Source organism: Zea mays, chromosome 8 (assembly GCF_902167145.1).
Source record: "Zea mays cultivar B73 chromosome 8, Zm-B73-REFERENCE-NAM-5.0, whole genome shotgun sequence".
NCBI lineage: Eukaryota > Viridiplantae > Streptophyta > Magnoliopsida > Poales > Poaceae > Zea > Zea mays.
This window is the reverse complement of record NC_050103.1, coordinates 165833763-165843258: the sequence shown is the minus strand read 5'-3', so window position 1 is coordinate 165843258 and position 9496 is coordinate 165833763.

Below are 9496 nucleotides of genomic sequence, written 5' to 3'. Positions count from 1 at the left end.
GATCAACGGACTTACCTCCTTTGTTGAGGTCGGTGTGTCCGTCGGTCCCCATCGGAGTCTTTGCGGGCTTGGCGTCCTTCATCCCAAACCGCTTCAGCAAGTCTTGCGCGTACTTCGTTTGGGAGATGAAGGTGTCGTCCTTGAGTTGCTTCACTTGGAACCCAAGGAAGTAGTTCAACTCGCCCATCATCGACATCTCGAATTTTTGCGTCATCACCCTGCTAAACTCTTCACAAGACTTTTGGTTAGTAGAACCAAATATTATGTCATCGACATAAATTTGGCACACAAAGAGATCACCATCGCAAGTCTTAGTGAAAAGAGTTGGATCGGCTTTCCCAACCTTGAAAGCATTAGCAATTAAAAAGTCTCTAAGGCATTCATACCATGCTCTTGGGGCTTGCTTAAGTCCATAGAGCGCCTTAGAGAGCTTACACACGTGGTCGGGGTACCGTTCATCCTCGAAGCCAGGGGGTTGCTCCACGTACACCTCCTCCTTGATCGGCCCATTGAGGAAAGCGCTCTTCACATCCATTTGGTACAACCTGAAAGAATGGTGAGCGGCATATGCTAGCAAGATACGAATGGACTCTAGCCTAGCCACAGGAGCAAAAGTCTCCTCAAAGTCCAAACCTGCGACTTGGGCATAACCTTTGCCACAAGTCGAGCCTTGTTCCTTGTCACCACTCCGTGCTCGTCTTGTTTGTTGCGAAACACCCACTTGGTTCCCACAACATTTTGCTTAGGACGAGGCACCAGTGTCCAAACTTCATTCCTTTTGAAGTTGTTGAGCTCCTCCTGCATGGCCAACACCCAGTCCGGATCTAGCAAGGCCTCTTCTACCCTGAAAGGCTCAATAGAAGAGACAAAGGAGTAATGCTCACAAAAATTAACTAATCGAGATCGAGTAGTTACTCCCTTGCTAATATCACCCAGAATTTGGTCGACGGGATGATCCCTTTGAATCGTCACTCGAACTTGGGTTGGAGGTGCCGGTTGCGCTTCTTCCTCCATCACGTGATCATCTTGTGCTCCCCCTTGATCACACGCCTCCTTTTGATGAACCTGTTCATCGTCTTGAGTTGGGGGATGCACCGTTGTTGAGGAAGAAGGTTGATCTTGCTCCAAATGTTCTTGAGGCCGTACATCTCCAATCGCCATGGTGCGTATCGCGGCCGTTGGAACGTCTTCTTCATCCTGTTGATGGCGTGGCAAGCCGTGTTCACGGCTTCCGACCAAAAGCACTCGGGGGTCTTGAATTCTCCAAGCATAGTCCTCGCCATATCTATGAGCGTCCTGTTCTTCCTCTCTACCACACCATTTTGCTGAGGTGTGTAGGGAGCGGAGAACTCGTGCTTGATCCCCTCCTCCTCAAGGAACTCTTCCACTTGAAGGTTCTTGAATTCGGATCCGTTGTCGCTCCTTATCTTCTTCACCTTGAGCTCAAACTCATTTTGAGCTCTCCTTAGGAAGCGCTTGAGGGTCCCTTGGGTTTCAGACTTATCCTGCAAAAAGAACACCCAAGTGAAGCGGGAAAAGTCATCAACAATAACTAAACCATACTTATTCCTCCTATGCTTAGATAGGCGACGGGTCCGAAGAGGTCCATATGTAGCAGCTCGAGGGGTCTTGATGTGGTCATCACATTCTTGTTGTGATGCGCTCCTCCCACCTGTTTACCTGCCTGACAAGCTGCACAAGGTCTATCTTTTTCGAATTGTACGTTAGTCAAACCTATCACGTGTTCTCCCTTTAGAAGCTTGTGAAGGTTCTTCATCCCCACATGTGCTAAGCGGCGATGCCACAACCAGCCCATGCTAGTCTTAGCAATTAAGCATGCATCTAGACCGGCCTCTTCTTTTGCAAAATCAACTAAGTAAAGCTTGCCGTCTAATACACCCTTAAAGGCTAGTGAACCATCACTTCTTCTAAAGACAGACACATCTACATTTGTAAAAAGACAATTATATCCCATATTGCATAGTTGACTAACAGATAGCAAATTGTAACCAAGAGACTCAACTAAAAACACATTTGAGATAGAGTGCTCATTAGAAATTGCAATTTTACCTAACCCTTTTACCTTGCCTTGATTCCCATCACCGAATATAATTGAATCTTGGGAATCCTTATTCTTGACGTAGGAGGTGAACATCTTCTTCTCCCCCGTCATATGGTTTGTGCATCCGCTGTCGATAATCCAGCTTGAACCCCCGGATGCATAAACCTGCAAGGCAAATTTAGGCTTGGGTCTTAGGTACCCAACTCATGTTGGGTCCTGCAAGGTTAGCACAAATATCCTTAGGGACCCAAATGCAAGTTTTGTCTCCCTTGCATCTTGCCCCTAATTTTCTAGCAACTATCTTCCTATCCTTTCTACAAATAGCAAAAGAAGCATTTAAAACATGATATATTGTAGAAGGTTCATTTACTTTCCTAGGAACATTAACAACATTTCTCCTAGACAAATTATGAACAACATTTCTCCTACCAACATTTCTATCATGCACATAAGAAGAACTAGAAGCAAACATGGCATGAGAATCAAGGGCATTATATGCATTACAACTCCTATAAGCATTTCTAGATTGTCTCCTATCATGGTACATAAAAGCATGGTTCTTTTGCACACTACTAGCCATAGGGGCTTTTCCTTTCTCCTTGGCGGAGATGGGAGCCTTATGGCTTGTCAAGTTCTTGGCTTCCCTCTTGTAGCCAAGTCCATCCTTAATTGAGGGGTGTCTACCAATCGTGTAGGCATCCCTTGCAAATTTTAGCTTGTCAAATTCATTCTTGCTAGTCTTAAGTTCGGCATTAAGACTAGCTAATTCCTCATTTAATTTAGAAATTGAAACTAAATGATCACTACAAGCATCAATGTCAAAATCTTTACACCTATTACAAGTTTCAACAATTTCTACACAAGAGTTAGATTTACTAGCTACTTCTAGTTTAGCATTTAAATCATCATTAAAACTTTTTAACTTAGCAATAGTTTCATGACAAGAAGATAATTCACTAGAGAGCATTTCATTCCTCTTAATTTCTAGAGCAAGAGATTTCTGAGCTTCTACAAATTTATCATGTTCTTTATACAACAGATCCTCTTGCTTTTCTAACAGTATATTCCTATCATTCAAGGCATCAATCAATTTATTAATTTTGTCTACCTTAGTTCTATCTAATCCCTTGAATAAGCATGAGTAATCTATCTCATCATCATCACTAGACTCATCCTCACTTGAAGAAGCATAAGTACTAGTATTAGGAGTGCTTACTTTCTTCTCCCTTGCCATGAGGCAAGTGTGACGCTCGTTGGGGAAGAGGGATGACTTGTTGAAGGCAGTGGCGGCGAGTCCCTCATTGTCGGAGTCGGACGAGGAGCAGTCCGAATCCCACTCCTTGCCAAGATGAGCCTCGCCCTTTGCCTTCTTATAGTTCTTCTTTTTCTCCCTCTTATTCCCTTGATCCTGGTCACTATCATTGTCGGGACAGTTAGCAATAAAATGACCAAGCTTACCGGATTTGAAGCATGAGCGTTTCCCCTTGGCTTTGGTCTTGCTTGGCTGTCCCTTGCGGCCTTTAAGCACCGTCTTGAATCTTTTGATGATGAGAGCCATCTCTTCATCATTAAGTCCGGCCGCCTCAATCTGTGCCACCTTGCTAGGTAGCGCCTCCTTGCTTCGTGTTGCCTTGAGAGCAAGGGGTTGCGGCTCGTTGATCAGACCATTCAAGGCGTCGTCCACGTATCTCGCCTCCTTGATCATCATTCGCCCGCTAACGAATTTCCCAAGAACTTCTTCGGGCGACATCTTGGTGTACCTGGGATTTTCACGAATATTGTTCACCAAATGAGGATCAAGAACGGTAAATGACCTTAGCATTAGGCGGACGACGTCGTGATCCGTCCATCGCATGCTCCCGTAGCTCCTTATTTTGTTGATAAGGGTCTTGAGCCGGTTGTATGTTTGTGTCGGCTCCTCGCCCCTTATCATCGCGAACCGTCCAAGCTCGCCTTCCACCAACTCCATTTTGGTGAGCAAGGTGACGTCGTTTCCCTCATGAGAGATCTTGAGGGTGTCCCAGATCTGCTTGGCATTGTCCAAGCCACTCACCTTGTGATACTCGTCCCTGCACAAAGAGGCTAGCAACACAGTAGTAGCTTGTGCATTTTTATGAATCTGTTCATTAATAAACACAGGGCTATCCGAGCTATCAAATTTCATTCCACTTTCCACAATCTCCCAAATGCTTGGATGGAGAGAAAACAGGTGAGTACGCATTTTGTGGCTCCAAAATCCGTAGTCCTCTCCATCAAAGTGAGGGGGCTTGCCAAGTGGAATGGAGAGCAATTGAGCATTTGAACTATGCGGGATGCGCGAATAATCGAAAGAAAAGTTTGAGTTAACCGTCTTTCGTCTATCGTGGTCGTCGTCGTCCTTTTGGGAGGAGGAAGATTCGTCGCTGTCGTAGTAGACAATTTCCTTGATGCGCCTTGTCTTCTTCTTCCTCCCGTCTTTTCTTTTGTGGCCCGAGCCTGAGTCGGTGGGCTTGTCATCATTGGGCTCGTTGACGAAGGTCTCCTTCTCCTTGTCGTTGATCACCATCCCCTTTCCCTTAGGATCCATCTCTTCGGGCGGTTAGTCCCTTTCTTGAAGAGAACGGCTCTGATACCAATTGAGAGCACCTAGAGGGGGGGGTGAATAGGTGATCCTGTAGAACTTAAAAACTTAAGCCACAAAACTTTGATTAAGCGTTAGCACAGTTAATGCCAAGTGGCTAGAGAGAAGATCTTGCACAATACGATAACCACAAGGAATTCAACACAGAAGACACAGTGGTTTATCCCGTGGTTCGGCCAAGTACAAAACTTGCCTACTCCACGTTGTGGCGTCCCGACGGACGAGAGTTGCACTCAACTCCTCTCAAGTGATCCAATGATCAACTTGAATACCACAGTGTTATGCTTTTCTTTTCTTATCGCGTTCGCGAGGAATCTCCACAACTTGGAGTCTCTCGCCCTTACACTTGAAGTTCACAAAGAAGCACGGAGTAAGGGAGGGAAGCAACACACACAAATCCACAGCAAAATGCGCACACACACGGCCAAGAATCGAGCTCAAAAGACTATCTCAAAGTTCTCACTAGAACGGAGCTCGAATCACTGAGAATGACAAACGAATGCGCAAAGACTGAGTGTGGATGATCAAGAATGCTCTAAGGTTGCTTGGTGTACTCCTCCATGCGCCTAGGGGTCCCTTTTATAGCCCCAAGGCAGCTAGGAGCCGTTGAGAACAAATCTGGAAGGCCATCCTTGCCTTCTGTCGTCGGGCGCACCGGACAGTCCGGTGCACACCGGACAGTGTCCGGTGCCCGATTTCCTTCCTTAAATGGCGAAGCCGACCGTTGGCAGACTTGGAGCCGTTGGCGCACCGGACATGTCCGGTGCACACCGGACAGTCCGGTGCCCCCTTCTAGCCGTTGGCTCGGCCACGTGTCCCGCGCAGATCGCGCGGCCGACCGTTGGCCCGGCCGACCGTTGGCTCACCGGACAGTCCGGTGTACACCGGACAGACCGGTGAATTTTAGCCGTACGCTGTCGGCGAATTCCCAAGAGCGGTCACTTCACGCCGAGTCAGCCTGGCGCACCGGACACTGTCCGGTGCACCACCGGACAGTCCGGTGTGCCAGACTGAGCTGAGTCTTGGCTGTACACAGCCAAGCCTTTTTCACCTCTTTTCTTTTCTTCTTCTTTCTGTTTCTAACACTTAGACAAGTATATTAGTACACAAAACCAATGTACTAAGGCTTAGAAACATACCTTTACTCTTGATTTGCACTTTGTTCATCCATGAGCATAAATTCACATTTAAGCACTTGTGTTGGCACTCAATCACCAAAATACTTAGAAATGACCCAAGGGCACATTTCTCTTTCACTATCCCGAGTCAATTCAGTGACTATAAGTATTTACAACTCCGAGAGATGTATGCGACACAAGTATAGAGGTTCTAGATAGAACGAGTAAAGTGATTCGACGGAAACACACTATGGTTTTCACATCAACATAGTGAAAAAAATTCTCAAAATAACCTCTTGGTATACTCGCAACTTCGTGTTGCTGAGGTACTAGCCATTTATCTCAAAGTTCGCTTTATGTCATTTAGCGACAAAAAGAGCAATGTGCTAACATCTGGTTGAGCAATATATGCTGAGATTTATAGTCTTAAATTATTTGGTAAGCCCTTTTGCTTACTAATAGAATCCCAATTTGTGATGTCTTTTATGCCAAAAAGGCTTTCATGCATTATATTATATATCTTCGGGTTACTTCGGGTAAAACTTTATGCATGAGGAGAGAGCAGAGAATTAACTTATCTGTATTTCATTGTATTTTAATTTAATTTCCCAGATTTCCAAGCACTATAAAGCTTGATTTAGTTGTTATGGCCACTTGGCAATATAAATAAATATATGATGCCACACAAAACAATCAAATAAAATATAGAGTTAAACAACAATGTTTACGAAGGTTGCGCTATGCTGTGACTTCAGGGGCTCGAATAATCCACCACATTCCACGCGAGTACAAGCTCCAGCGTATCTGGCATCAACGTGTGTGTGGCCATCAAGGCCACGACAACGAATAAGCCTCCGTAACAAGCGCAACAGGCGCAATTGTGGCTCGATAGTCGGGGTACAGGATAAGTCCACGCAACGTGCGCAACAGGCGCAATTGTGGCTCGCTAATCATGGCGGTCGAACCGTGCCTGCAGGGCATGCAAAAAATACGCGACTCGGCGATGATGGTCCGACTCAACGGGAGTGGTCCGACTAAGTGAGAGTGCAACATAGCAATCACATGACGCAGCCAAGTTCGTACGACACAAATAATGTGTCGTGGTGCCAGGGCGCAACCAATGCTCGTCAATGCCATAACTCAACCGATTAACAACAAAGTCTGATCGACATGTTTGAGTACCCACTATACAGTTTAATCGCTCGATATGAGTTCAAAAGCTCAACATAATATAAATATTTAGAGCGTATAAAAATGCTCAACATAATCTTCACATACATTTTTCTACTAATTATTTACTGCGAGAAATAATTGATTAAGGAAGAAACTGCAATATAACAAGTTTTTATTCTATTTTTATTTGTAACGTAGAATAAATAGAATTAATAGCATATGTTTCATATCTTATTTTTTGGTTTTTCTTAGCCGCACGTAACGTCCCGCTCATGGTCAAAGAATCAAAGAAATGGGGCCCGCATTTTTTTTCTCCCGGGTGACCCGCTCGTGCACATGGATGGATACGTCAGCCGTATGGGCTACTTTCATTTTTGCATGGTGATGGAATGGTTGAATGGGTCAGCACAACTCTCTTCTCCGCGAGAACAGCATGCAAGACTTTTCTCCACCGAGGATAGGAGCGCGGTGTCCACGACCACGGCCGTCTTCATCGTATGGGCACGTGAATCGAGACCGGTCGACCATCGATTGCTACTTTGCTCCGCCCAGTAGTAGAATCGTGGGCTCGCCAGCAGGGCGGTATGCGCGGCATGGCCAGCTGAGCCGTCGACGGTGTGTTGTACCGCGTACATGGCACGGACACGCCTTGCTTCGTACCGGAGCTAGCGTGGGCTGAGGCATGACCGACGCGAGCACTCGCGACTAGGGCAGCAGGCTTCGACGGCGGCGACATGCATCACCATTTTTCCGATGAACAGATCAAGAACAGTAGATCTATTCTACTTAGAAGTCATACCACTTGATTATGTAGAGGGAGAATCGAAGGCTGTCGCGTAGGACAGTTCGGCTAGGCCAAGGACCTGCCGGCGTGACGAAGAGTTGATGCAGATCTGATCTCGCAGCAACGTTGAGGTAGAGCGTGCTGATAACGTGTTGAGAACTACGTCACCACGGATCACTAGATCCGCTCCCTTCCCTCCCGTCAGCAGTAGAGACGCAAGAAGCTGTAGAGTACCCGTCTCTCTTCCCATTAGCACGACAGAGGAAACACAATAGACACGATGTAGGGTTGGGCCTCTGACCTCTTTCTCTTCTCTATTCCATATGAGGGGTACATGTTCTATATATAGAGACGCGATAGCCTTCAGGGCTATATTCGGTATTTGCCCACATAACCCTTTATTAGGGTTTCTCAACAGCTCTCAGGATTGGTCAGAAGGTGTGTTTGCGCACTGTCCTAGAACCTGTGATGGGTCAGATTAAACTCAAGTGCTCCCAACAGGTAAAGTTGGATCGAAACCCACAAAAAGCATAGAAAGTTAGTTATAGTTTGCGATTCACAATAAAGTTAATTGCCAGGGACCATTCCTTAGAGGCTGGAGGTTTAATTTTGTCTTCATATATAAATTGTCCTGCTAACATTTCATCATAACTATATTGCCTACTTAACTAGAGAATATCGAATGCAAACCACGTTTTGCTGTAAACTTACTAAAAAAGTATTAAAAATATTTATTCTAGATTGAACAAGTTAAAGTCATATTCAAACAATTTTAAGTGATAAAACAAATTACAACAAAAAATGATAACTCGTGATTTTTGATTTTTTTTGTAAGTCGAGTGATTAAAGTTTTTTAAAAAGATATCAACTGTGTTATATATAGTTGCGAACGGAGGTAAGTATATATGTATATTCAAGGGAAGAGACGAAATGACCGTGGCTATACGCTCGTGAAAGCAGATGCTAATAATAATCCGCTACTTTATGCGAGAGGGTGAGAGCCGATCGAGAACACGTACTAGTGTGCATCTGTTCTGCAAGGAAGAAGAATAATACTCCTTGAACACCTTTTGTTGTTTAATGGCGTCCGCTTGCAGGCACAGCAGCCAATGGGGCGCCCTTCTTTCATTTTGCAGTTGCAGGGGGAGCTGAGGTGGAGGTGCTGACTGGTGGATACCCTAGGCGTCCTCGCATGGCGGCGATGATATGGCGTGTCCAGCGCCACCGCACGTCCGGCCGGATCAGCGACGTCGAGGTGCTAGAGCAGGCCGCCCAGGCTCGAGCTAGCTGGAAGATGGAGGACGTATTGCCCGGGCCATGTCCAAGAGCATGCTTCATTCATGGTCACGCACAGACGCACTCACGCTACACAAGGTCACCCCAACCTCCGAGAGCCACCCTTAATTGGAGACAGAACGATATGTATCAAATTACGTGTCACAATATATATTCGTCATCAAATATAAGCATTAAGCAGCGCATTCCTCAGAATCTTACAATAAATTTAACAGAAAGGGGTAATTAATTGTTCATATTCCCATAAAAGCAGCTGACCAAGCACTTACTACCGGAATCGGCAAAGGCTATTTTACACTCGACAAAGGCTTTGCCGAGTGTAACACTCGGCAAAGGCTATTTTACACTCGGCAAAGATTTCATCGGCAAAAGGTTCTTTGTCGAGTGCTTTTTTTCGGACACTCGACAAAGACTTTGCCGAGTGTCAAAAAGCACTCGGCAAA